This window comes from Tenrec ecaudatus, chromosome 10, assembly GCF_050624435.1.
Source record: "Tenrec ecaudatus isolate mTenEca1 chromosome 10, mTenEca1.hap1, whole genome shotgun sequence".
Classification (NCBI taxonomy): domain Eukaryota; kingdom Metazoa; phylum Chordata; class Mammalia; order Afrosoricida; family Tenrecidae; genus Tenrec; species Tenrec ecaudatus.
In genome coordinates, this window is record NC_134539.1 from 50,719,747 (window position 1) to 50,745,583 (window position 25,837).

The window sequence follows — 25,837 nt, forward strand, 5'->3', positions numbered from 1 at the left end:
GATCAATGGAGAGAAGGTTGACGTTGGCAAGGAGTTGCCTTGCTTGGATCCACAATCAGTGCTCACAGAAACAGCAGTCAAATATTAAAGGATGATACATTAGGGATCGTATATAGTTGTGTATAAGCTGAGTGTTTCAGCACATTTCTAATGCAGTTTTTTGTGGTAAAATTAGGTGCCTCCACTGATATTCGGGTCAGCTTAGATGCAAGTGTATATGGTACATTTGCTGCACAAGGCGTTCTTGCAGTATTGAACAGCAGTGATGTTAGAATATTGAAAACATGGATCAAGGGCATCTGACCCAAGCCGTGGTATTCACCACTGCCTTCTATGCCAGTGAAAGTTGGACCTTGAATGTGGAAGACCGAAGAAGAATGGACGCATTGGAATCGGAGTGCAGGAGAAGAACACCGAGAGTACCACGGACTGCCAGCATGATCTACTGGCCTCTTGGCAGAAGTACAGCCAGAGTGACCCTTCCTTAGAGGCAAGGATGACAAGATTTCATGTTCCATACTCTGCATATATTGTTAGGAGAGACCGGTCCCCGAAGAGAAGGCCATCGTGCTTGGTAAAGCGAGGGGCAGCAACAAAGAGGAAGGCCTTCAACGAGAAGGATTGGTACCATGGCTGCAACAGTGGGCTCAGCACAGGAGCAATTGTGAGGAGAGCGCAGAGCCATGTAGTGTTTCCGTTGTGCACAGGATGGTTGTGGATCGGAACCGACTCATTGGCACATAACAGCATGCCTAGGAGCCTTGCGTTAGGGCAAGAAAAAGCTTGAAACATTCGCAATAGTTTAAACGTTCCACCTGTGGGTAGGTGAGGGTGCCGCACAGTTTACTGAGAGTGTAGGACGGCTCAGTGGATTAAAAGTGGATGGGTTTGCATATTAAAATGCAGGGTGAGGCAGCAGCGATTGCCCTGTGATGTAAGGTCTGTGAGTGATTTTCTTGAAGTGTCGGGGGAAATTTTTTGAGGTGGGAGATTGCCTTACTGATGTCCCTTCTGGTATGCAAACCACCAGTGGAGGAGAGGTAAGTATTAACCTTTTATCGTGGTCTTTTCTTTCTATCTAAACTCTTTGGAATGCTTTAATGCCTTTTTATAGTACACTGTCCCCATCGCCCACCCCAGTACAATACTGAATGTAGTTACCTTTGTTATTCCTTACATTGCTATGATGATGTAGTACGTTTAAGTGTATTTGGAATGGCTTTTTACATGTTTCATAGGCACAGAAAAGTACACACAAAGACAAATATTTGACTGACCCCAGATTCTTATTTGCCTGTCCCCATTTCCCTACACATCTGACTTCCTGGCAGACCTCGGTGCAGTTCTTGTTCATAAGCAGGGACTGCTTGCAGTCAATGTGCGTTGAAATGGTGAATTGAAATCTTCTGAAAAGGGGCTTTCCCTAGATTATAAAGCTTACTCTGTGGAAATGACAAAGGACCGGAGGGATGGGAGGGCGCTTCACTTTGCTGTGAGCAGCATTTGGGGCAGGGGTTAGCGTCTCGAGTGTCTCATGGGCTTGTGACCAAAGCGCTTCTCTGCATTCTCATGGAGGTCCGTGTCCTGGGAGTGAGAGTATGTCTTCTTTACCAGGTGGTTGGTCAGGATCCGATAAGGGGCTGTGTGTCAAGTGCTTCGAACAGAACCTGATGTGTTATTATAATTAATCATTATTTCACTGGCCATTTTCTGAAGATGCCTGAATATGCCACTTCCTTCCAATATTGTTTTTAAGGAGTCTATATTTATTCAGTATTTTTAGTGCCTCCCCCACCCTTAAATATTTAATCCATCTGGAGTCTGTTTTTATGTACTTTCCCCAGGTGTCTCACCCTTAATTATTGACTTATAAGTTGTATTTTCTTAAAATATCTGATTTTTACCTAATAAAACTACTAAGTTGAAACCCCCATCTCTCCCAGAGGTAACAATGTTTAGAATTTGGTTTTATAATTCCCATACATATTTTATAAGAATACTAAATATGGACATAACCCCAAGGGATTGTTTTCCTTTTAAGAACTTTATTTTGACATCATTTTAGGCTTAGAGAGAGGTTGTAGGCGTAAGAGAAAGAATTCCCATCGACCCCTCACCCAACATCCTCAAATGTTGACGTTTCCCACATTGGCTTTATTATTTCACTCTTTCCCTCCTTCCCTCCTTCCCTTTTCCTCAGCTCCTCATTTCTCCCCCTTTCCTTCCCTCCCTTGCCTTCACCCCTCCCCCGTTTATAAAATGCCTTTTCTACACCGTTTGCGACAGAGTTGCATTGCTGGACTCCTCTGCCCCTAAATACTTGAGGCTGGGTGTCCTGAAACCATCTGTCAACATAGTGCACTGGTCAAAGCCCCCAAATGATCCCTGGTGACCCCATTGCTCGGTAGGCAAACCTTCTTTACACCTGGTCCAACACGGTCCTTTCCAGAGAAAGAAAGCCCTGTGCATCCAAGTTGTAGTCAGCCGTCCCCTCCTGTCTCTTTACCTGGAAATGACTCTGCAGTCTTCCGTGTGTTTCATGACCTCGATGCATTTAATGAATACGGGTCAGTTATTTGAAGAATGTCCCTCCACTTGGTTCTGTCTGTTGTTTCTTGGCAATCAGAGTCATACAGGTTAAGCATTGTTGGCAGGTATACCCCTAGACGTGATGTTGTAGCCTGCTGAGTGCATCCTACCAGCAGGTACTTTACTCACGGAATAATTTGTCCCGTTCTCACTGACTGGAAATGGCACCTTCAAACTTGCTTACGTTCTCACGTGTATGTGAGTCTGTCCTGGACTTTTCATTCTTTCATACTGGTAAATTTGCCAAATCTGCCATCTTTCTCCCAGCTTCTTGTACTGTAGCTTTCTAGTGTGATAGCACATGTTATTTTTAAAAGTGTACAGTGTATATGAGAGATTCTTATAAACCTATTCTACTGCATAACTTTATATTGACCTGGCAACCTCTCTCAGAAACCCTATTGGGATTTTTTTTTACTTGAATCACATTGAATTTATTAATCTGGAGAAAGCCGTCACAGCATCGATGATCTGAAATATTACCATCCAGAAACATATCACTTCATCAGATCTCTGTTGTTTTTTTCCAGAAAGTTTCCTAGTCATCTTACAGGTCATGCGCATTTCTTAATAGGTTTGCTTCTTGGTGTTTTGAAAACTGGTGTTCCTCATGAGAATGAAATTCTTTGAGTTTTGGCCCAAACCTCCAATTATTCGGTTTAACTGCTGAAAGTGCACGTGGGGAGCTGCCAGAGCGCCAGCTATCCTGGGGAAACTTTGGAGGGAACCAGCTCCTTGATGATTCGATGAGTCTTTCTCCCCTATGCCCAGGTAGGACGACTGATTTGCACATCAGGACCGCTACGGCCTCCACCAGAGCTTCCTCCGGTGTCAACCTGCCCAGAAATAGTTCATTATCTTTCGGGAGGGAGGAAAAAGAATGAGCTGATACCAAGGGCTCAAGTGGAAAGAAAATGTTTTGGAAAAGATGATGGCAACATAAGTACAAATGTGCGTGACACAACGGATGGATGGATTGTTGTAAGAGTTGTAAGAGCCCCAATAAAATGATTTAAAATATTCTTTGACTATGAGAAGAATTCTGTAACTGATTATTGTAGGTATGTAGGCAAGCCATCAACTCGTGTATATTTCTCTGGTTGCTGAAATCTCTTTTGTTCTAATAGTTTTCCTGTTATTTAGAGTCAGGCAGAATTTGCCAGTAAAATTATCTGATCATGCCATGTCATTTGAAATATTTCTTCTGAATATTGGCCTACCCAAGTTTTAAAATTTATTTTAGGCCTGTCTTTAAAAAAATTTCATATTCACTTTAAGATACATTAATGTTAAGTTTCTCACCCTCCTCTTCCTAACCTTTAATTCTGTAATTATAACTAATTTCTCATTCCTTACAATTTTTATTTTCTTTGCCGGTTACATGGGTAGCTTACTTAGCTTATCTTATGAATGACTTAAAAGAACCTGCTCCCGTTTTTACTTACCAAGACTTTTGTTTCATAGTTCTTTAATTTCTGCTTATTTTTATTCACTTTTTGCTTTCTTTGGTGCTGATTATTTTCCTCCTCTTATTCTTGGTTCATGTCTCATTTGAGGGACTGGCTTGGAAATGTCTCATGGATTTGCTATATATATCTATTGTTCACTTTTAAATAGTCTCCAGTTTATTTTAATTTCTTTTAAAAATTCCCCTAAATAACTTTTGAGTTACATTTCCAAGTGGTTGAATTATTTGTGGCTCTATTTTTGTTTAATTTTTTGTTTTACTGCTTTGTGGTCAGAGAATGTGGCCTTGTAGCTTCTAATTAGAAAAAAAAATTACTCATGTTTTCTTTGTGGCCTATTGCAAAATCAACTCATAATTGTTAGGTGGATGTTTAGAAAAGATGTCTATTATTATTTTATAAATACATATGAAAATATATTGAATTGGCTAATTGTGGTTGTCATGTCCTTTATTTTCTTGTGTTTTTTAAAATCCTGATGCGCTGCCCATTTCTCGGAAGCATGCTATAGTTTTCAGTTCCGTCTGACTTTGTTTTTCCACTTTGCTTTTATTTTCTGCAGTTTGTTCTGCACTCGGTATTTTATGGGTAGATTAGCCTTCATCACTGCGTATATCCTTTGGGAGCCTGAGCTTAAAACTCCTTTTGTCCTGTTTAATTCCTTTCTATTTTTGGCCATGGAGTAATTTTTTTATTCTACTTTTTTACTGACATACGCCTGGCATAATCCCTTGTATTGATTATTTAAAATTGTGAGGTAACTCAAGGCACATGTGAAGTGACAGATAAAACCGGGAGAGTTTCCTTGTCGCTTTCAGCCACCTTCCCTCATGAGACGTTTTATGGAATCACGGCCCTTGATAGTTAAGCTTTTTTCAGTCAGCTCTTGGCACCCACCAATGTGTGATATCCTGTATATTAGCAGGGAACTTTACTTGCCACCCTGTTTATGCTGTGATTGCTTCCGTTTCGCTTCTTTGGGCCGCCATATTTCCCCCGGCCTTCTTGGTTTGCTTTCCCGTGGTCTGTGATTGGCTGGTAATCCAACCATTGACAGTCTTGTCTTTATTTCTCTGTTTTCCTCCTCTTTTCTGCTCTATCTTTCCTGAATTGGAAATCATCATTCCATTCCTCACTTAAGCTTACATTTTTATTAAACATATTTAAACATGCACAAGAATCAATTAGTAGCTAAAGTCTGCTACAAAAATATGTGACCTTTAAATACACTTTCACTGACTTTATCCCCCTTCCATAATCTGTGCTTAGGTAATAGGACATGGAGTTTTACTTAATAGTTTTAAAAAAATTTCTACATTATAGTTTTGAGAATTATTTAAGAGCTAACCAGCTTCATAGCTATATTTCCAATTACTATTTAGACTTAATTCTGCTTTATAGGTGTAATTGCTATTATTATTATTGTTATTGCTAATGTCTTCCCTTTGAGATGAAATTTTCTTAATGTTTTTCAGAAAAGATGCCTAGGTGACACTGGAATTCTTATGTCTGAAGAGGTTACAACTCAAGTGATGCCTGATTTTTGGTTGAGATCGGCTTTAAAGAACCTTGTAGCTGCTGCATTCTTGTTTTCTGGACCTTAATCTTTGCTGAGGCTAAGTCTGTTGTCAGCCTGACTCTCCTTTCTCTACAATGTTTTCCCTCTCTGTTATCTCGTGTTGGGAAGTTTTATCAGACTGTATCTAAGCATTGCGTCATTCTTTTTCCACAGCACTTGAATCTTTTGGTCTAAAAATTCAACGTTATCTCTCTGCGCTAGAGATATATAAATATTGGGGTTGTATTGGATTTTTAGGGAACCCTGGTTAGAGTAGCGGTCACAGCAGTAAGACTGCTGACTTTGCCGGCAGTTCTAAACCACCGGCCGGCTCCGTGTGAGGAGAACAAGGCTCTCCACTCCCATAAGAAGGACTTCCTTGGAAGCCCACAGGCCAGTTCTACTTTGTGTGACTGGGTTGCTGTGAATTGGAATTGACTCAACAGCAGTGAGTTCAGTTTTTGTTTTGTTTGACTTTTAAGGGTAGACACAAGGACCCCTGGTGGTGTTGTCAAGTAAGTGTTAGACTGGTAGCTGCAAGGTCAGTGGTTCAAGCCCAGCAGCCACTCTGTGGGAGTAAGATGAGGCCATCTGCTCCTATAAAGATTTACAGCGTTGGAAGCCCTATATAGGGTGGCTATGAGTCATAATCGACTTGATGGTAGTGGTTTGGGTGGGAATGGGGGCAAGAGACAGAATATAAGGCTGTGAGGACCACATTGTTTGGGAGGAAAGTATAGCTGGACAGGTAACTGGTCAAGCTGCTGTGAGCCTCCAGTTTCCCCACCTGGAAAAAGCCAGTGAGAACAGCTCCTATGTAGGGCTTTGTGGGGTGAAAAAAGGCATAACTAGCAAAAGGTCTACAGGAGCCCTTATGGTATAGTGGTTACATGTTGGGCTATGACCCTCATGGTTAGCAGCTCGAAACCACCAGCAGCCCCGTGGGAGAAAGACTGGGCTTTCTACTCCCATGAAGAGGTAGAGTCTCAGAAATCCTCAGGGAGGCACTGGAGATTTCCCTGTAATCCCTTGGAGGGGTGGGAGAAGAGAGCCTTTGAACTGGACCTTGAAGAATGGCCAAGACAGCCCTTGGAACACAATGGAGCTTGATCCGTTTATAATTCATCTTCTTCCTCCTCTTAAAAAAAAAAGTTCAAGAGAAGAATGGCTTAGTGGAATTAATTTCTCTTTAGTATTATAAATATTTTTTCTCGTTTGTATTTAGCCTTTCCAGTTAATATGACTTTCTTAAGGGCAAGATTTAGGAGTAAAAGAAGCCAAGCCAAACCAAATGGGCTACAGACTTGCCTCTGAATGTGCTGGATGGAGTCAACGAGAAAACAAGACACCTGTGCATATGAACGGTGTCTGTCATGCCCTTGATGCTTGTTCTCTGCATCTTTCTCCACTTAGCTGGGTGCTGAACTCAAGCATGCAGACAGCGCTGGAGTAGACGATGTAACAGTGTTTCCTTTTACCTGCACGTCTGTAGAGGATGTAACAGTGTTTCCTTTTACGTGCGCTTTTTGAAGACAGCGCTGGAGTAGAGAATGTAACTGTTTCATTTTTACAGACAGCTCTGGAGTAGAGAATGTAACAGTGTTTCATTTTTACAGACAGCACTGGGGTAGAGAATGTAACAGTGTTTCCTTTTACCTGCGCATACAGACAGCGCTGGAGTAGAGACTGTAACAATGTTTCATTTTACCTGCTTGGAGAAACATTTGCTTCTCACCTCACTGGGCAGGGTGCCTTTGCCTTAGGAAGGGTTCATTGGTGGTTGGTGATAGTTCTTTTAGGAAAAGGAGACTAACTAGTTTAGGGCTCTTGTGAAACTCTATTTTAACAGCAGCAAGACAAGGCCCTGGCAGCTTCCAAAAGGAGAGTTGAGAAATTCTTGTTTGCTCACCAGAAAGAGCTGGCTGGGTGGTGAAATGGGTCCAAAGCCACCCCCAAACTCCATATTATAATTTTCCTTTGTAATGATCTTTTTTCTCCTCCCTCTCAGGTAGTAGGGCAAGTAATTTGTTTAAAGGGCGGTTTGGGTGGGTTTTGCCAGGCACATGTAGAGAAGCTTCACCAGGAGAAGAAAGCTGGCCGCGGAGGAGTCAGGGCATGGGTTGGAATCTGCGGCATCTTCTCTCTCCTCTTGCTTGGGTCGCACAGCCGACAGTTTTGAGCATCTTCCCTGGTGGCGATGAGATGGTAGACTTGTGTCCCTGAGTCATCGACTCCGTGTAGGGAGCAGGTGTGTGAATGTGTCATGACAGTAGAGAGGGTGGTAACTGCTCAGCTACCTGGTTAGGAAATGTCTGGGTGATGCTCATGGCTAATGTGCTCAGCTGCTAAGTGGAAGACCTTCAGAGGAAAGGCCTGGCAATGTACTTCCTAAAAACCAGCTATTGAAAATCCCACGGGAGCAGCATGCTCCTCTGACACTCACGGGGTGGCCGTTAGCCAGAGTTGACTCGGTGGCAATTGGTTTTATTGGCCAGGTGACTGCCTGGTATTTCTGTGTGCTCCAAGAATGCATGGAGTGTTAGCGGTCTTATCTTCTGCAGTCCATGTGGTGGCTGCATAGAATAGAGGTCAATCCATGGGAAATGAAGGATGCGGCACCGAGATTCTGCCTTGTAGACAACCAGCGCCCACAGGATCCCAAGGGCCTACACACGTAGCTCTCGGGTCAGAGGGTCGGCACTCGTGGCCACACAGGACCTCCAACTTTGTTCTCGGCGGCAGCAGTGTCTCCCTGCCCCTCTCCTCCCTGGCTCTTGGTTGCCTGTAAATTATATTTTTGGTGGCTGTTAATAAAAATATAGGGCTGGGGGAAAAAAAAGACTTCTCCTAATAGAATTTTATTAAATGGCACTAGTTTAAAAATGTCTCGTAAAAAGTTAATTAATTTGGGATTTGGGGATGAAAGGCGTGATATAAATGTCAGTTATTATTATTACAATTTCAGCCTCACACTTAGGCTTGATCCAGCCCCTGATCTGGAGTTTCTCCTCCCAGGGACTGGCAACGCTGCTGAAATGCTGGCGGTAAATTTAAGCTTTGGGGTCTGACGAGAGTCGAGGGGACCCTGCCAAGTTCAGCTGTCCTGTCATTTCATTTAGAATAATGCAAGGCTTTCTGGAGAGCTTGGGCTGGCGCTCAGGATGGTGAGCTGTATTCCAGGAGGTCCCGGCTGCAGTGGCCAGGAACATCGAGGTCACATGCTCGGTCCGAGTCCAGCCGTGGAAATGTGGGATGTTCAGGATGCCAAGACTCTAGGGGATTGTACCCCATGTGTTTCACAGAGAGGGGAAACTGAGTTTGAAGAGAGGAGGTGGCTTGCCTAGCCCAAGGTCACATAGCAAGTTAATTAAATTTATGGAGAAAAAGGCAGTGAAAGCAATTAGCGGAGGGGAGAAGCTGTCAGAAAAAAGTTCAGGCAATTTATTAGTGACGAGTGTAGAAAATGTTTTCCAAGGAAACAGAATCCTGGGACTTGGTGGGAGGTCATGGGGACAGGCATCCCTTCACTCCCACCAGACGCCCCACCTTTATTCCCCCGACTGTACACTCGACCCCATGTGTAATTACCGAGGCGAGGTGAGGGACAAGCTGGGATGTTAATCATCGTCACAGCCTGTAGTGTTTATGTACAGATTAGTGGTCAGGGAGCCAGTGTCTGCGTGCGTCAGCCTCCTCGTCTCTGACACAGGGGTACAAAATTCTCCCCACCGTGGGAACCAGAGACGGGGGCTGTTTATGGACTGGGTAAGGGGACAGGTGTAAGCATGGGATCTACAGGGCTGAAAGGGGGACAGGCGGGTGGTTGGGCACGAGAACCTGCTTGATGCCTGCGCCCTCTGCGGAATTCCCGACCAGATGCTTGCTGGCTGGGTTGGGCACACTCACTTCCTCCCCGTGGCCCCTTCCATTTCAGGTGGCTCTGCCAGTAGGGAAGGTTTTTCTCCCGGGGAGCTGATATCTACTTCCTTCTGACTTGCTTTAGTTTGGGGCTCTTAAATTCTTTCCTTCTTTAATTCTTGCTCTACTTTGAAGATTACATGGTAGGCCTCTCCTATCTCCCGCTTCTGAGTAGAGACCTACCGTTACACTGGGTGCCAGTCACTGAAACCCCTGGGACATGTGCTTCTGAGGACGGGCTCCAGGAAGGTGTGTAGAAGCAGGGACGTACAGAAGCCAGTGTGCACTCATTTGGCTTTCTTGACACAGTCTTTTCTGGGTCCTTGGAGTGAATCCTTATCCATGGATTGGTTGGGATCTTTCAGGAATGGATTGGGTAAGGTCACAGATTTCTGGAGTTGGACAAAGCTGGCTTTGAACCTGGATTCTTCCACTTGAGTGAGATAGTTAAATCTCAGTAATTCTCAGGATCCTTACCGGTATAGTTGAAATATGCTGTCTTACCCACCCCATAGCATCACTGTAAAGATGTCTTCAGTACACTGCGGGGCAACACAGATGGTGCCAGTAATCACAGCACACTTACGACACGGATGAGATTTGTACAGGACACCTCAGCCCTCATAGGCAGCATGTTCTGTGAGGTATTTTTCCTTAGCATGTATATCACAGTACAGGCCTTGACACACATCGAATGGTTACCAAGTGCCTGTTTAACTGAACCCAGCGGAGAGTTTGGGTCCCGAGGTTTGCAAAGCTTAGAGTCAGGCCCTTGGAGACTGTGCCTGGGACCTGACCCTCTGCATCTCTCAGGCTGGAACAGGCCTGTTGTGGAGGTGTCCAAGGACATACAAGGTTGTCTAGGGTTTTAGGATGTGAAAGGTCAGGACCAGAAAAACAAGTGCTAAGTTTTATTTTGTTATACTTTATTGTAAGTATAAACTTTGACTTGCATTCTCTGCTCTGCCCTCATTTCTCCTCTCCAGGGACACCATAGTTATCGCAGCCCCCCCCTCCCCCCCCCCGCCTACCCCGTTTTACCCTCTATTTGGTATATGTCACCAGGTAGCTGGGTGTATAGCTAACAATATAGACCACATGGAGTCCTTTATGTTGAAACTCAGAAGCACACGGGACGTGAGGGCAAGATGTTCCCTTGGCCGCCATCTTGTCACTCTTGACAGTGTCAACACGGCAGCTTGTTTCCCTTCGGTCAATGGCAAAGGCAGAAAAAGAGCGAGACTGCTGGCCTCTTCAGGAAACAGAGCAGCCTCCCCCGCCCCCATCCTTATTGGATTTCAATGAGTCTTTCTGCTCTGGGTCATACATGCAACGCAACCTCATAAGCAGAGCGGTGGAATTTGTGCTTTCTCTGTGCTGCCGGCCTGAAGCACACCCCATCGCTGTTGTTGGCCCGGATGGGGAAAATACAGAAAACTCAGCATAGCAGATTCCCTCTGGCTGGTCTGAGCTTTTGAGCATGTTTGCTTCCTTCAGCTCACAGGCAGTGGCGGGCGAGGAAGGCAGGGGCTGCCTTTCCCTCTCCCTGGCACCTGAGAAGAGAGGGCTGTGGCCTGGGAAGTGCAAATCGTCTCCCCTTTCCGTGGAATACATCAGGGCCATGGAAGGAATTGCCAAGGTCCTGAGGCTCACAGCTTTGTATCGGCAGCTCATAAGAGTCACGGGACCACCAGAATTGGAAGGCTCTAGAAGTTTGAAAAAGCATCTGGAGGTTCCCTACGCGGGGCCTCAGACTCGGAAACTAAGGCTGTTCAGATCAAAACTTGATTGGGAAGGACAGTGCTGTTTCGTCAAACTCACCTGGTAGCTGTCTGTTACTAAGAACTTAATCTGTGCCATTCATTCGTCTAGGTCAGGGGTCCTCAAACTTTTTAAACAGGGGGTCAGCTCACAGTCCCTCAGACCCGTTGGAGGGCCGCACTATAGTTTAAAAAAGAAACAACTATGAACCAATTCCTATGCACACTGCACATATCCCATTTTGAAGTAAAAAGACAAACGGGGAAAAACCACCTGGGGCCGGGTAAATGCCCTCGGCGGGCCGTCGCTTGAGGACGCCTGGTCTAGGTAATTTTGAGTGTTGGCAGTGTGCTAGGCATTGCCCTAGTGCCAGCTGTGTGCAGGTGAGCAGACCCGAGTTCCTGACATGCTGGTGGTTACAGGTGCCGCCGTGCCTTAGAAGGCAGTGCCAACAATGATAGGGCAAAGAGTGTTGGCTCCTCCAGGTGAGGTGTGTCCACAGCCTCAGGTCTGTTGGATAGAGCAATTACCCCTGAGCTATTGCCTTGTCATAGAAAACCCTGCTTTCCGGTGATTTGGGGTGAGAGGGAGCTGTGAGATTGTCCATTCTCTCCCTTGTCAGCGGGGGAGTTGGCCTGTCCCCAGTTTCTCAACTAAAAGTAGAGAGAAGGCTTGAACGCATGCTTCTTCCAGCCAGATGCTGCATTAAATGGTTGTTGGAGAAGGTCCTGCAACAGCAGTGTTTGCTGATAGGACCAGAGTTGCACCCGAAATTGCCTTGTTTTGAGGTCTCCATTACTTCTCTTGCCCAGAAGAAGCTGCTGCTTATTGGGAATTGCTGCATGGCTTTTCTGGGGAGGGGGGTGGCTGGGGCTAGGAAAGGAGTCTTCATTGCTGCCTTGACATGAGGGCTGTTGTTCTCAAGGTGGGACAGCTCCAGGGCCAGAGGCAGGAAGGGTCTGTGTGATGTGAAGGGAACTTCTCTTTGGCTCACCCATCTTGTCAGACCCCTTGCCTCTCTGTGGTGTGGAAGCGAACGTTATGTGCCATGCAGAGCCCCTCTGGTGTTTGGTTCTTCTTTATACCCGGATTTTCTGTGTCCCCGCCTGTGTTCGTCTGGGTGGACTAGAGAAACAGATTCATAGGCATTCATATGTGCCTAAGCAAGAGCTTTATATAAAAGAGAAATTATATATTGAGTAAACAAGCCAGCCCATTCCAGATCAAGTCCATAAATCTGATATTAGTCCTTATGTCAGATACCAGTCTGTAAGTTCCTCTTCAGACTCACGCAACACATGCATTGACACTGAATGCAGGAAGATCACAGGCCAGTGGGTGGGAAGTATTGTGGATCCAGTGGTGGTGGAAGCATCGTAGCGCTGGTGTGGGTCCCCATGTGACTCCTCCCAGCTCCAGGGCTCTGGCTCCATCAGCATGGTTCCTTGTGTTGTGTCAGCAGGAAGAAGAAGCAGGGAGTGTGTGTCTTGCCTCCCAGAATCCTCAGGAGAAGGCCGTGCCCACACAGAGGCCTCATTGGCTGTGGCCTGATTGACAAACTAAACTCCTCCCCTCCCCTTCACAAGTTGACAGGAGATGATGTAACTGCCTCACCAGCACACAGTCGTCCAGCTTGTCCACGTGCTCACTTCCTCCCAGTGTCCGCTTTCCCTCAAGGAGAGTGTTTCTCTCCACCCTGGTTTCTGTTCCCAGGGCCACAGAGCTGTGTCCCCTGCTCTGCATAGGAGACAGCCCTCCACCGTGAGGGGCAGGTCCCTGGACCCACTCAGCCGGAGACTCTCAGCCACCATCGCATGCTCTCCGCCTGGGAAATACTGGCCGCCCATGCGGAAGTGTGTCACTGCCAAGAATAGTGCGAAGGCTCCAGATCCAAGGGCCTTTCTAGGATCGTTTCCTGATTAATTAGGTCAGCGTCTCCAAAATCAATTTCCAACAAAGTCCCGCCGCCTGGAAACGCCACGTTCCCGCCCAGCCGGGCGAGGGAGTTGGCGAGAGAAGCAATTCCCTGGCTTCTGGAGCCGTTCAGACCGTGAGTCTACCTGGGAGGAAAGTCACATTACACATTTGTTCTGTGATTATCTTGACTTTTTATTTTATCTGCCCCCCCTCAAATCTTCCATTAAACCCCTGTAGATCCTGCTTCAAACAGGCAATTAGACTAACAACGTAATTATATCCCTCAATGCTAATTGTAACTGGTTTAGGAGAAAAACAGAGAAAAGAGGCTTCGAAATCTCTGGAAACTCAAAGCAGCTGTTGTAATTTCCAGGTATTTCTGGTCCCCGTGTGTTTGTGAGACCGGCTGCTCGCAGGCTGGTGTGTGCATCCACGTAGCTTTGCCGTTGGCCCAGATGTTACTCTTCCTGCTGCCCTCTCCAGAGCCTTTGCTGCGGCCATTCCCTGTTCCTGTCCTCATGCCACTTTCTGCCCCTCTCTGCTCGGTGCCTCTGCCTCTCCTCATCTCTGACTCGCTCAGCCACTTGTGTCCTGCTAGTTTCTCCGAGCCATCCGTGACCAGGCGAGAAGCGTGGAAGGTGTTGGGAGAAATGCCATTTCATCCTGCTCCTGCCAACACTCTGTCACCGCGGTCGTCCTGGGTGAATGATGTGTGGGATTCTCCCGGGGGGAGCTTGCGGAAGGCTTGGCAGAGCTGGGTCCGGTTGTTGGATGACAGGGATTCCTCCAGGAGCTCCCGTCACCCTGCCCGTTCTCAGCGTTTCCTGAGTCGCTTTGGGGACCAGGCCCTGTGCCACGTGTGACTGATCTGCCATCGGGAGAAAGTGGGACATCAACTGGTGGGCATCGGTGAACACTGCTTTGGGCGGGGGTGGAGTAGGACAGGGTGAGGGGTCAGGGAGTTTCTTGGTGGAAGTGATGTCTAGGATGATATTTGAAAGTTGGGGAAGAAAAGTACAGGCAGGGAGCCTGGGGCCCAGGGAGCAAGACACGGTTGCGGCAGTAGGGGTGAGGATAGCCGTGCTGGTGACTGAGGCAGCAGAATGAGCGGGGCAGAGGAGAAGAAACGTCGATTTTGCTTTGGCGGAGATGAGGGTCGAAGAGGGATGTCAACAGACTGACAGGGAAGGCTCCTCTCTTAGAAAGCCCGCACAGGTAACAGGTACAGGCTGTTGGAAGGGCTTGTGTGGAGGCAGGAAAGTCTGCAAAAACCAAACCAAACTCACTGCCGTGGAGTACGCTCTGGCTCAGTGATCCCATAGGAGAGGGGAGAAAGCCTGTCCTTGGTCCCTCGGAGCTGGTGGCGGTTTCGAACCTCTGGCCTTGCAGGTAACAGCCCAACCCATTCACTGCTATGCCACCTGGGCTCCCAATGTAAGTTGGATGGTGCGGATGGTTAGCACTCAATTGCCAACCTCGAGGCTGGCGGTTTTGCAGTCACCTCAGACAGGGCACCGCCGACTCACCTGGTGAGGTGCTCCTGTAAAGATCATGGCCAAGAACACTGATGGCAGAGATGTGCCCTGGACACACGCTGGAACGGACTCGCTGGCAGCAGGCTGGGTTTCTCCCGGTTTTCTTTCTTCACATCTCACCCGGAGGAACAGGTCAGAAGGAAAGCGTGCAGTGCAGAGTTCTGGCTCCGGGCTTGCCGTGCGGTCAGCAGCAAGTGGCCTTCGGAAGAGAAAGCACGGTCCAGAGGTGGTGGTGGCGGTGGGGACGCCAAGCAATGGATTCTTCCTGGGAACCGCTGCAGTGCACAGCGGCTTTTTGGTTACCACTATTTTCCTATTTGGGGTGTCAGTGGTAGCTCAGCGCTAACCACAGGTCACCCATTTGAACCCATCCACTGCCATTCCTCAGGAGAGAGATGAGGCTTTGTACTCCCCAAAAGGATGAAGAGCCACGGAAATCTGCCCAGGGGCAATTCTACCCTGTCTGACAGCATCACTGTGCATTGAAATTGAATTGTTGGGAGTGAGTTTGGCCCCAACCCCGGTCTCATGTTGCAGATCAAGTGTGGCTCTGGGTCATTTTCTCAGTGTCAGGATTGAGGGCCTCACGACGAGTCTGGTCAGGGGAGCGTAACTCACGTGGCCTGTGGAAACCTCCAGTGGAGATTTGCCCATCTCTCGGACCCCGGTGAGCTCCAGCCCTGTTTCTCTCCCAGTGTTTCCCAGCTTTCGGGGCACCCACTGCGGGCCATGCTGGCCCAGGTAGTCCAGCCTCTGGGACACTTTCATTAAAATTTCCATTAACTGTTTCTTTTTTCTTTTTAGCCAGTGAGCAATTTTATAGATTCATTAACTTTTTACTACACTTGTGAAGGCAGGAAGAGCGGAGTAGCGGAAATGAAATATTTGGTCCGCCACATTTCACAGAAAGATGGTGGCCCTTAAGTATGGGCGAGGAAACCCTGGGTACTCGGGCTGGCTTGAAGAAAGCACTGGGTGTAGCAAGGGCTGGCACCTTCCAGGAGGAGGCAGAGCAGAACTGGAATATTTAGTCAGGGACCCCAACTCTCCCACAGTAGATGATACATCCTTGAGCTGGGCCCTTGATTTTGTTTCACCTAGTAGCTGCTCTCCCCGAAACCATAACCTTTCCAGGGGAGCCCCTGACCTGTGACACAGCCCAGGACACTGCCGCGTGGGCAGCTCTAACCCTGAACAATGTTCTTAGATCGGGTTGGCGGTGACCCCTTACAGTGACGGCATTTCTTTTCCAGGGAGAGGGGGTGATGATGCCTGGTTGAGAGCTTGGGCTCTGGGGCCAAGCAGACCTCGGCGCGAATCCTGTCATTGCCCTTGGCTGCTGTTGAGTCCCACACATAGAGACCCCAGGTGGCATTAGAGCCGCGCCCTGGGCTCTCATCTTTCTGGAAGCGTCTCTGGGTCTTTCTTCTGCAGCCACTGGCTGGGTTCCCAATGCCAACTTGTTGTCTGGCTGGTGCAGCCCCAGGGCACCTTGCTGTCTGGTAGCTGTGTGATTTGGTGGGGGGGGGGGGGTGATGGGGGGACAGCACCTCTCTGAGCCGGAGCTTCATTACCACTAAAGTGAAAATAGCATCAGGAACTCTGGGACGCCTCTGAAAAGTAGCAGTAATATTTCCCACCCCCGGTGAGATGAGGATGAAATGAGATGGTTCTTACCAAAGTTGTTTGGCCCTGTTCACGTTTCTGACTGTCTGTGCCTTGTGGCTGGAGGGGTCCCCGCATTTTCACTTGTATTCATTTCCCTCAAACAGAGGGGCCTGGTGGAAGCCACCCAGGATTTAGGCTCAGAAACCCACTTGGTTTTGGACAAGTCGCTTGACCTCTCGGGCCTCAGTTTCCCTCATTGTACATGGGATGACCAATCCCTCGTTGCTTGGGCTGTTGAGTGAGATGGACTACACGAGCAGAGCCTCCTCGAGATGCTGCGTGTCAACATTGATCAGCCCCCACAGCCCGATTGGGACTGCAGCTGCAGACACCATAGAATCTTATGCCCACGGTCTGCTCTGTTGAAGAGGGAGTAGGCTTAGAAGTGACTGTCCCAGAGCCCTTTAGAGAAACTCTCAGTGACTGAAGATATTTTAAAGGCCATCTCATCCAGCGCCAGGTGGAGTGCTTGAACTCCCCAGCGAACGAGTGTGTGCTTGGTGCCAGCCACCATATTTGCCCCTGGTTCTCAAATGGCACATCCGTAGAGGACAGGCAGTGTGCAGGCCCATGGCATCCCACCTTCCGTCTGGAGTGGGATGGAATCTTAGCAAACTACCCCATCCCCTATCTGTTGCTGGGGATGTGTGAATTGACTCAAGTCAAATGTGTGTTTCCTGAAAACAAAACAAAACAAAACATACAAGCCTACTACTGCAGAGCTGATTGCCACTCAGAGTGGCCTTGGGGGACAGTCGAACTGCCTGCGAGCGTTTTCAAGACTATCCATCTTTCCTGGAGCAGGCTGCTTCCCCTTTCCTCTGCAGCGCTGCCAGGGGGTTGGACCACCAGCCTGTGGCGAGCCACGGGACACTTAACCCGCGGTGCCACCAGGGCTTCATTTCCTCCAGTCGTAGGACGGAGGAAAAGCAGCATCCACCCACCTTTGAGCCTTCCAGGGCAGTTACTTTTGTGGGTGTTGTACATGTATGAGCTCTGGTGGTACTGCTGGGCAAGCTTTGGACCGACAACCGCAAGGTCAACAGTTTAAGCCCACCAACTTCTCCATGGGCGAAAGTTGAGGCTGTCTGCTCCTTTAAAGGGTTGCACCCTCAGACACTCGGTGCAGGGTTGCTATGGACCCGAACTGACTTGGAGGCTGTGGGTTTGGGTGGGTAGGTACATGTGTATGCAAAGAGTCCTGATCGTGCCGTGGTTATGCCATGGTTCCAAACCACCACTAGGTGTTCCTGGGAAGGGAGATGTGTCAGTATGCCTCTGTACAGATGACAGCCCGCAAAACCCTCTGGGGCAGTTCTGTGCTATGCTGCAGGCCGTTAGGACTTGCATTTGACTAGACTGCAGTGGGCTAAGTTGGAAGCATATATTCGGTGCCCAGGATCGCGGCCCCCATGGCATGTCAAAGGAATGATGAACTCATGAAAAGCCCTTGCAAAGCGTCTTGGTTCTTGAGTGTGTTACTTCCTCTTGGGGCTTCTGCACCAACGAGGAAGTACTGCGTTTCTGACACTGAAGGGGTTCGCCGCCGTAGCCAATCAGGAGAAGCAATTTGGAGCCTGGCTTTGAAGGAGGTGGCATGTCTTGTAGAGGGTGCACGGTGTAGGTAGATGTCTGAGACCCGTGTAGTGACAAGGATCTCCTTGTCACTGTTATGTCACATGACTGCAGTTTCCCACTTCGTATGAAATTTAGGGATTTTCCCTATCCAGTGCCTGAGCTGTAAATTTACTATTGATGTTGTGATGGGTTGGCTTTGGAGAAAAATCCCAAACACTTAATGTTGCTGGAGAAATGAGAATGATCGTAGTGGAGACAGTGGCAGGTCGTGCTTACGTACATAGCACCGACTGTGCCAAACACTGTTCTAAGTGCCTTCCACTTATTAACTAATTTTTGTCATTAAATGACTTCATTTATTCAACTCATGTCATGAAAGCGAAGCAAGGCATGGGGTCTTGGAAAGGGACTGTGGGCACAGAGAAGGAAGGAGCTCTGTATTTATTTTGGAAGAAGACACCATGGGTTTGTCTCTTAAGTCCTGCCAGTACTTGAGGGACTTGGGCCAAGTCACCTAACTTCCACTTCCTCCCTCTGGAATAAAATCATGACTCTTACCTACCTAGTGAAGAATTGAATGAGGTTATGGGTGGAAAACCCCATCAGTCACTAAACAGAGAGTGTGTTGGTTACTGCTGTTAGGTGTCCGTTCCAGTGGCCCCTCAGTACAACAGACCCAAACACTGCCCAGCCCGCACCGTTAGTCCGGTTGACCAGAGAAAAAATCCAGGACACTCGTGTATCAGAAGGAACTTTATATCAAAGAGTAACTGCATATTAAGAAAACATCCCAGCCCGGTCCAGATCAAGTCCCCAAGTCCGATATTAGCCCATATGTCTGAAACCAATCTATAAATTCCTCTTCAGACTCACGCAATACATGCAATGACAGGAAGGTCACAGGCCAGTGGTGGGAAGTCTTGTGGGTCCAGTGGCAGTGGAAACATCTCAGTGCTGGCAGGGGTCTCCACTGGCAGGGGCCTCCACCAGCCCCAGGGCTCTAGCATAGCTCCATGTATCTCGTCAGCAGGAATGTCTCGCAGAGTCTGTGTGTCCCACCTCCAGCAAGCTATTTATCTCCATAGCGCCTCCAAATGAAGTCATCAAGCTACCTGATTGACAGGCTAGACCCCACCCCTTCACATGTTGACAGAAGAGTATATTATTGCCACAAGCCCATTGGGGCAGTCACTGTGTTAGTGCATCTTGTCAAGGGTCTTCTTTTTCACTGCTGATTGTGAAAAGGGTGTTGATAGGGTGGCTCAGACCTACTTCCCCTCAGACTCAGGCTTCCCGGAAACCTTTGAGTCATCTTCCCCTTTAAGGATGCCTTTCCTGTGCTGGGTGGTCTGGCAGGCACCGGGGAATCCAGAGGCATGGCCCTTGCCCTGGGACGATGTATGATCCAGCTGGAGAGGCAGGTCATGAAAAGATGAGTGAGTGTACCAGATGGCTGATCGATGCTGTTTTGAATAGGCAGGCAGTAAGTGCTGTAAGAGAACAGCCCCGTGGCATGGGGGAGGCGGGAGGGACGCCTTAAAGGAAAAGGAAGGATTGAAGCCTTCAGCAAGAGCCAGGACAAAGAGCTTCAGAGAGTGGCAGCTCTGTCCCTGTTGGACAAGAACGATTGCCTTTTAAGATGGGGCTCACAAAAACAACAGCAAAAGGCTCACTGTGTAGGGCCACATCCCAAGTGGGAACGCAAAGGAGGGATGCTCTGGGGCCCCAGGAATTTTTTCACTCTTAGCCAAGGTTGTGAGCATCAGAATTTGGTACCTCATGGCCTCATGGCATAGCATTTTATGTGTCTGGTCAAGGGATGCTTCCAGAGTGTCCACTGGGTGCCTGGGTCTTCCGGGAGATGCATTGAGAATGAGTAGTCCCTATAAGAGTTTTTTCATATGGGCTACCTTCTCAGCAAAGGCTGTAAGTGGAAAGATGGGAGAGAACCATCCAAGTGTCTCACATAGTGGAATTGGAACTGGATGGCCAGGCTCCTCTTTTTAAGACTTGCAGCTTCCTTTCCACCCTGAGCTGTGATTCCACCTGGGAGTACAGGTCCAGTGTAACTCATGGGGGCACAGCCCATGCTCATGAGGAAGTAACCCTCAGACAGGGAAGCTGGGCTCCGTGGTGAGCCATGGAGGACCTATGTGAAGTGACTTCTGCCCTCCAGGAGGTTCCCACCACAATTGACCATCTCTCTGACCTCACACCCTTCTCTTCCGTTTCCTTCCTGTGCTTTGGATCTCAGGGGACTGTATTTCCCAGACTCCTTTGCTCTCCGGTCTTCAGGTAGTTTAACCAGGAAGACTGGAAGGTGGGGAAGGAGAGGAGAAGCCTGAGATATTCTCCATCGTTTTCCCCGCCTCCTCTGATGGCCTCTGTTCAGCCTGTCTCTCTGGAGTTCCCATTAGGCAGCCTCTGACAGCCCTGGTTCTAGCCGCACCGCTGTTCCTCGATCGCGTCAGGCCCAGAGCTGGCAGCAGCTCCTTCCATAACGGGCTGACCCATCACGGTCTCTCTCCAGTTTGGCTTCTGAGCGTTTTCACCACGGGTGTAACCAAGCTCCTAGATGAAGTCTCTGTTTAAAAGACCTAGAGTACCTTCTGTCTTTCCGGCCTCTCCTGAAGTCCACAGTAGCCCACTCTGGCCCATTGGGATGATTAACTGGTCCCAGCCCAAATGCACGGAGCCCACTGTAAGGTCCTGGCTGCCCCAGGGACCGGATGCTCCCAGAGTACCAGTACCTCTGTAGAGTACCTCTACTCCCCACAGAGGACACAAGATTGTAAAATAATTTCAAAAGAGTCTGGCTGTCTGGATTTCCCAGCAGGCATCTGTTGGGATGTGTGGAATTACCATCTTTCTTTCTCCGTGGGCCTTTCGTTTAGGAAATGGGTGACTCCTTCCTTTCCAGCAGTGAGAGGAGCTATTTTGATTTCGTAGAAATGGATGCTGCCCCCCTCGCCACCCCCCACGCCACCCCCCTGCCTTCCATTTGCCTGGGCTGTTGATCTTGTGATATATTTATAGAGTCTGTGGTCGGCTGACCAGGAGTTATTTTGCAATAGGAATTTGTAAGATTTTTACTTTGAGCATGTGTTCTGGGCTTTTTCCTTTTTAAAAAAAATCTTCGACTATCTACTCTATCTTTCTGTAATTGCTTTCCTTTCACAGCAAAGTATGTCTTGCCTCATGTGTGTGTGTATATATATATATATATATATATAATTTGTATATATTTATTATTTCTTTTGTCTGTTTTTAAAAATTTTTTTTATCCAAACCCTAAAAGGCCTACACTGCATCGGGGAATGCTTTTGTAAATCTGACTGGGGTGGCTGGGAAGAACGGAGCTTTGGCAATTAAAAGACCTTAGTTTCTCTGTCTATATAAGGATGTTGGATTAGAGGAGGTGAGCATGCTGCTTTCCCAGCTTCACTGCGCTCTCCATAGACATCCATAATCAATCACAGCACTTCTTCCAAGGCAGCGCTGATGAGACCCCAGAATTATTCTCCACGCATTGTGCCACATCCGCCCACTACTGCCGGGTCAATCTCAATTCCTAGCAATCCTGTAGGACAAAGTAGACCTGCTCCCTAGGGTTTCTGCAGTTGTCACTCCTGTGGAAGCCATCTCTCTCTCCTGTGGAGCAGCCAGCAAGTCCATTCCGATCTCTGACCTTTCCATTAAGCAGCCCAGCATTTAACCCACTGCGCCAGCAAGGCACCTGGTGGCTCCACACAAGCACTGCTGATCCAGTAGAGTTGACACAGCAAATCTGTTGGGCATCTTTAGACTGGATGATTCTCTAGACCCTAGTCACCCCTGACTTTCAAGTGCCAGTAGTACAATTTCCTTATTCTCTAACGCAAGGCCTGCCCTTACTCAGTGCCCTCTCCATTCAGCAGAGCCCCGTGTCCTGTGGCGCCCGAGGGGTGTCCTCATGGAACTTGCAGGTGGATATGGGGCAAGGCTGGCCGCAGAGGTCAGTGATGCTCTCAGGGGTGTCCAGACAGAGACTGTTCCGAGATCCTCAGTGGTCAGGGAAGGGGTTCTGGACAAGACCTAGACTCCGCAGGTCAAGAGTGTAAGTAAAGACAGAAATGCGAGCCCATAAGCTTTGGAACCAGTTGACTCCTCAGAGTCTCTGTCTGGTAACAAGTCTCCATTTCATAGCTAAAGAAACTGGGCCTTGGGTAAATTTTAGTAAGCTGGAATTATTTAGCAGTATATAACGAAATTTGAATAGATGATTTTAAATAAAACAAATGGCCACTAGCTAGAGAATACAGGTCTAGCTCGTTTTACCGTGCATCACTGTCTTCGCCTACAAATGGGAAGTGGCGGCGGCCCTTCCTTGAGCGCCATGCTCACGGCATGTCTCTGTGCCGCAGTCTGGATAATTCTCACAACTTTTCGTCGACGCAACGTCACGTGCACTGGACAAGGCCAAAGGAACGAGTGGAACTCAGGATGGTGCAGCAGTTGCCGTCCTGGGGTGGCCTGGCACTGCACCTGCAGTGTCTCTGCGGTCTGCTTGCTCCCAGATGGCACTTGTGAGTGCCGTGTGCCAGGCGCTGCCCCACAGCTGTGTGCCGGGCATTAACTGGGCAGCATGAACGGGTAATTGCTTGACCACTACCCCAAAGCATGGCACCTCAGATTCACCCAGAGGAACCTGAAAGTCAGGCCTGATGATCTGCTTTTGAAAGGTCACTGCCAGGAAGACCCCGTGGAGCCGTTCAGCTCTGCACACGTGGGGCGGCTACCACGAGGCAGAATCAACTCAGTGGGAACCAACAATGGTCCTCAGCAACCTTCTGACAGGTGGCTTCTGGTACTATCCCCATGTTATGGATGAGAAAACAGAGGCTCGGGGGTTGAGTGACTTTCCTCTGGGGGACCCAGTTACCAGGGTAGTGGAGCCAGAGTTCTGAACCCAGGCCATCTGGCTCCAGATTCCAACCAAGGAACTGCTGTGTGAACGCATGCTTCCACACCATCTAGGTCTGTGTGTCGCTCATGCCACACTGCCCCCACCCGAGGGTGTTGCGGACGGCACGCCTTTTCATCCACGCAGCAACTGTATGACACGGAGGAAGGCCGCTCAAGGATCACTGAGCCCTAGTCTGCCTGACCCAAACACCAGAAATGGAAGCCCTCCGAGAAACCCTTAGTCTGCTGACTCAGGGCCAGCGAGCGCCACTGCCAGCCGGGCAGAGGAAGGCCTGGGAACCAGCATGCGTGTCCTGGAGTGTCCCTTGCTGCTTCCTGAAGAGCTGCCACCTCCGCCTTGGCCCTGCCACGGGAGGTGCAAGCCCTTTGCTGTGATGCCCTTGAGCTTTGAAGTGCACCTCCTTCCTTTTACTGCTTAAAAAATAACTATGGGGGTGACGTTCAGAACTTTGCCCCCAAATTCTAGCGTCCATTCCATATAGGATTTGGAGCTTTGTAGCCTTTTGACTTTATAATAGTTTGTTTTGGTTTTTTTCTTCCATGAAGCTGAAAAGTGTTTCTCTTTCAAATACTCACCCTCCCACCACTTCCTGCTGATTTGAAGTGAATATTTATCACATATTTAATGAGTAATCCGAGTCTTGGCTTGGTGAGGCTGTACCAGGACATGGTTTATGGTTGATCTGGTTTGAGCTTGCTCCAGGCAGTTTTCCCTGGAGTTCTCTATAAAATCATAAACCTGGAGAGAGAATTTTTGTGGAATTCAGTCACATGACTCCATCTTTTGTAAATTGAGAGGTTAACTGTTCGGCTATAAAGAACTGAGATGCATTTCCCTTTTAAAAGGAAACAACAGGGCAACTTTCATGCATCCAGAGAAGCGTATCCACTTCTACAGAGTCACTGGTCAAGGTCACCCTGCCGGGGTTTGGAGGCGGGCTGGCGGGGACCTTGGAGAATCTTGGATGGGGTCTAGCAGCATCTCCTCCCAACTGGCTCCCATGCCGGGTGCCCCTCTGTGTCCTCTGGAGCCTGGGATTGATGACACCCCTATTTCTTAGAGTGGTTGAGAAAATGCAGTGAGAACGTGCACAGCACCCCAAACCCAGAGCTGGCCACGGAGGGTGCAGGAGACGCGGCTGCTCCTGACTTACCAGAATTATCCATGTTTGAGGCCCTGAGAGTGAATACAAAGGGCCCCCATGATGCATTGGTTAGTGCTGATCTGACCACTAACCCCAGCATCTCCATGAGCGAAGCACCTTGCAGTCAGTTTCCAGCAGGTCTGCTGGAAGTCCTACCCTGTCCTAGATGCACCCCAGGGTTTCACTGGTTGGATGGAAATGGGTGTGTTTAGTGTGACAGCCTGTGACCTGGGCACAAGTGTCACCCCCATTGTACCGAGGAAGGGGCTGAGACACAGAGAGGGTGAGCTACTTGCCTGAGCTCCCCAGCAGGTGATGGGACCATGTCCAGACTGACCCCCAGGGTCAGCGGCCAGCCCTGCCTTCACTGCCAGTTTCCGCCTTCACCATTCACCCTGTACGTCCATGCACTGATGGCACCCCGTCGTCTTTTTTTTTTTTAAGTGTTTTATTATGTTTTGGTGGCAGGCGATCAAGCATGTCAGTGCCCACAGCACAGGTCGTTCAGGGACATCAGGTTTCCCACAATGTGCCAACATCTCTTTAATTGTGTTCCTTTACTTTCCCCGCCCCTTTATCTTCTTGTCTTTGCTTTAGAGTAATTGCTGACCTTTTAGTCTCAGGCTGATGGCTTTGAAGTAGAGCATGGCACTTACGATCAATAGCCTTTATTTTGTGTTCCACTCTTCTCGATCTCTAAAATTTGATGGGGTGGGAATGGGGTTAAGTTTCATTCTAGGATTAAAGGGCATCTCCGGGTGATAGTCTCAGGGAGTCCTCTGTTGCAGTTTGGGCTTAAAAACATAGAATTTGAGTTCTGCTTCATGTTTGTCTCCCATTCTATCCTGGACCTATCACTGTGCTTCTTAGTCAGAATGGTCTGTGGCGGTAGCTGGGCACCATCTAGTTCTTCTGGTTTAGTTCAAGGTGCGATGGGGTTTGGTGGCTCTTGTTTCTTCTCTGTACTTTAGGTTGCCTTTCTGCTTTTGCTCCTGGCAAGTAGAGACCCAGGATGTGGCTTGGTTGGCAAACTTTCAAGGCTCCACTAGTGATGCTCTTCCCGACTTTAGGATGCATTCAAATTATGATTTTTGTGAACATCCAGTTATGCGCACTGGATTGTGTAGATCATATAAAACATTGTGGATAACATTGCAAAGAATGGGAGTTCTAGAACAATCTGTGCTCATGTGGAATCGGCACATAGACCAAGAAGCATTCACTCGAGCAGAATAAGGGGATGCTATGTGAAAGAGATGGGTGTCAGGAGTTGACATTTACACTCCTACAATCTGCAGGGCTGAGTTAGTGATCTGAGAAACCAAGCTGTATGAAGAATGTGCTTGAGGATCGGAGGGAAACCCACGAACCACCTGTAGTATGCAAATGACTCACCTTTGCCGGCCGGAAGCAGCTGGGAGGACCTCATGAATCTGCTGCAGATCAAAAACTACAGCCTTCAATCTGAATTATACCTCGGCATAAAGAACAGATTGAAGTTGCCAAAGCCTTATTTTTACTTAGATCCCCAATCAACACCCATGGCAACAGCAGTCAGGAAATCAAAGCATGTTTTACATTGAGGTAATCTGCCACCAAAAGCCTGCAGAGTGTTAAAGAGCAAGGATGTCACTGAGCATTAAGATACACCTGAGGCAGGCAGGGGCATCTTCCAGTCACCTCGTTTGCATGTGCAAGCTAGACAGTGAATAAGACCCAAGAAAGATCAATTCCTGT

The 25,837-nt window shown here is 48.3% G+C and overlaps 1 protein-coding gene across 4 annotated transcripts in view; it reads left to right on the forward strand.

Annotated features, from left to right (window-relative positions):
* Positions 1-25,837, forward strand: part of ZNF618 (zinc finger protein 618) — a 192,071-nt gene that overhangs the window by 73,054 nt on the left and 93,180 nt on the right. The gene's annotated exons all lie outside the window — the stretch shown is intronic.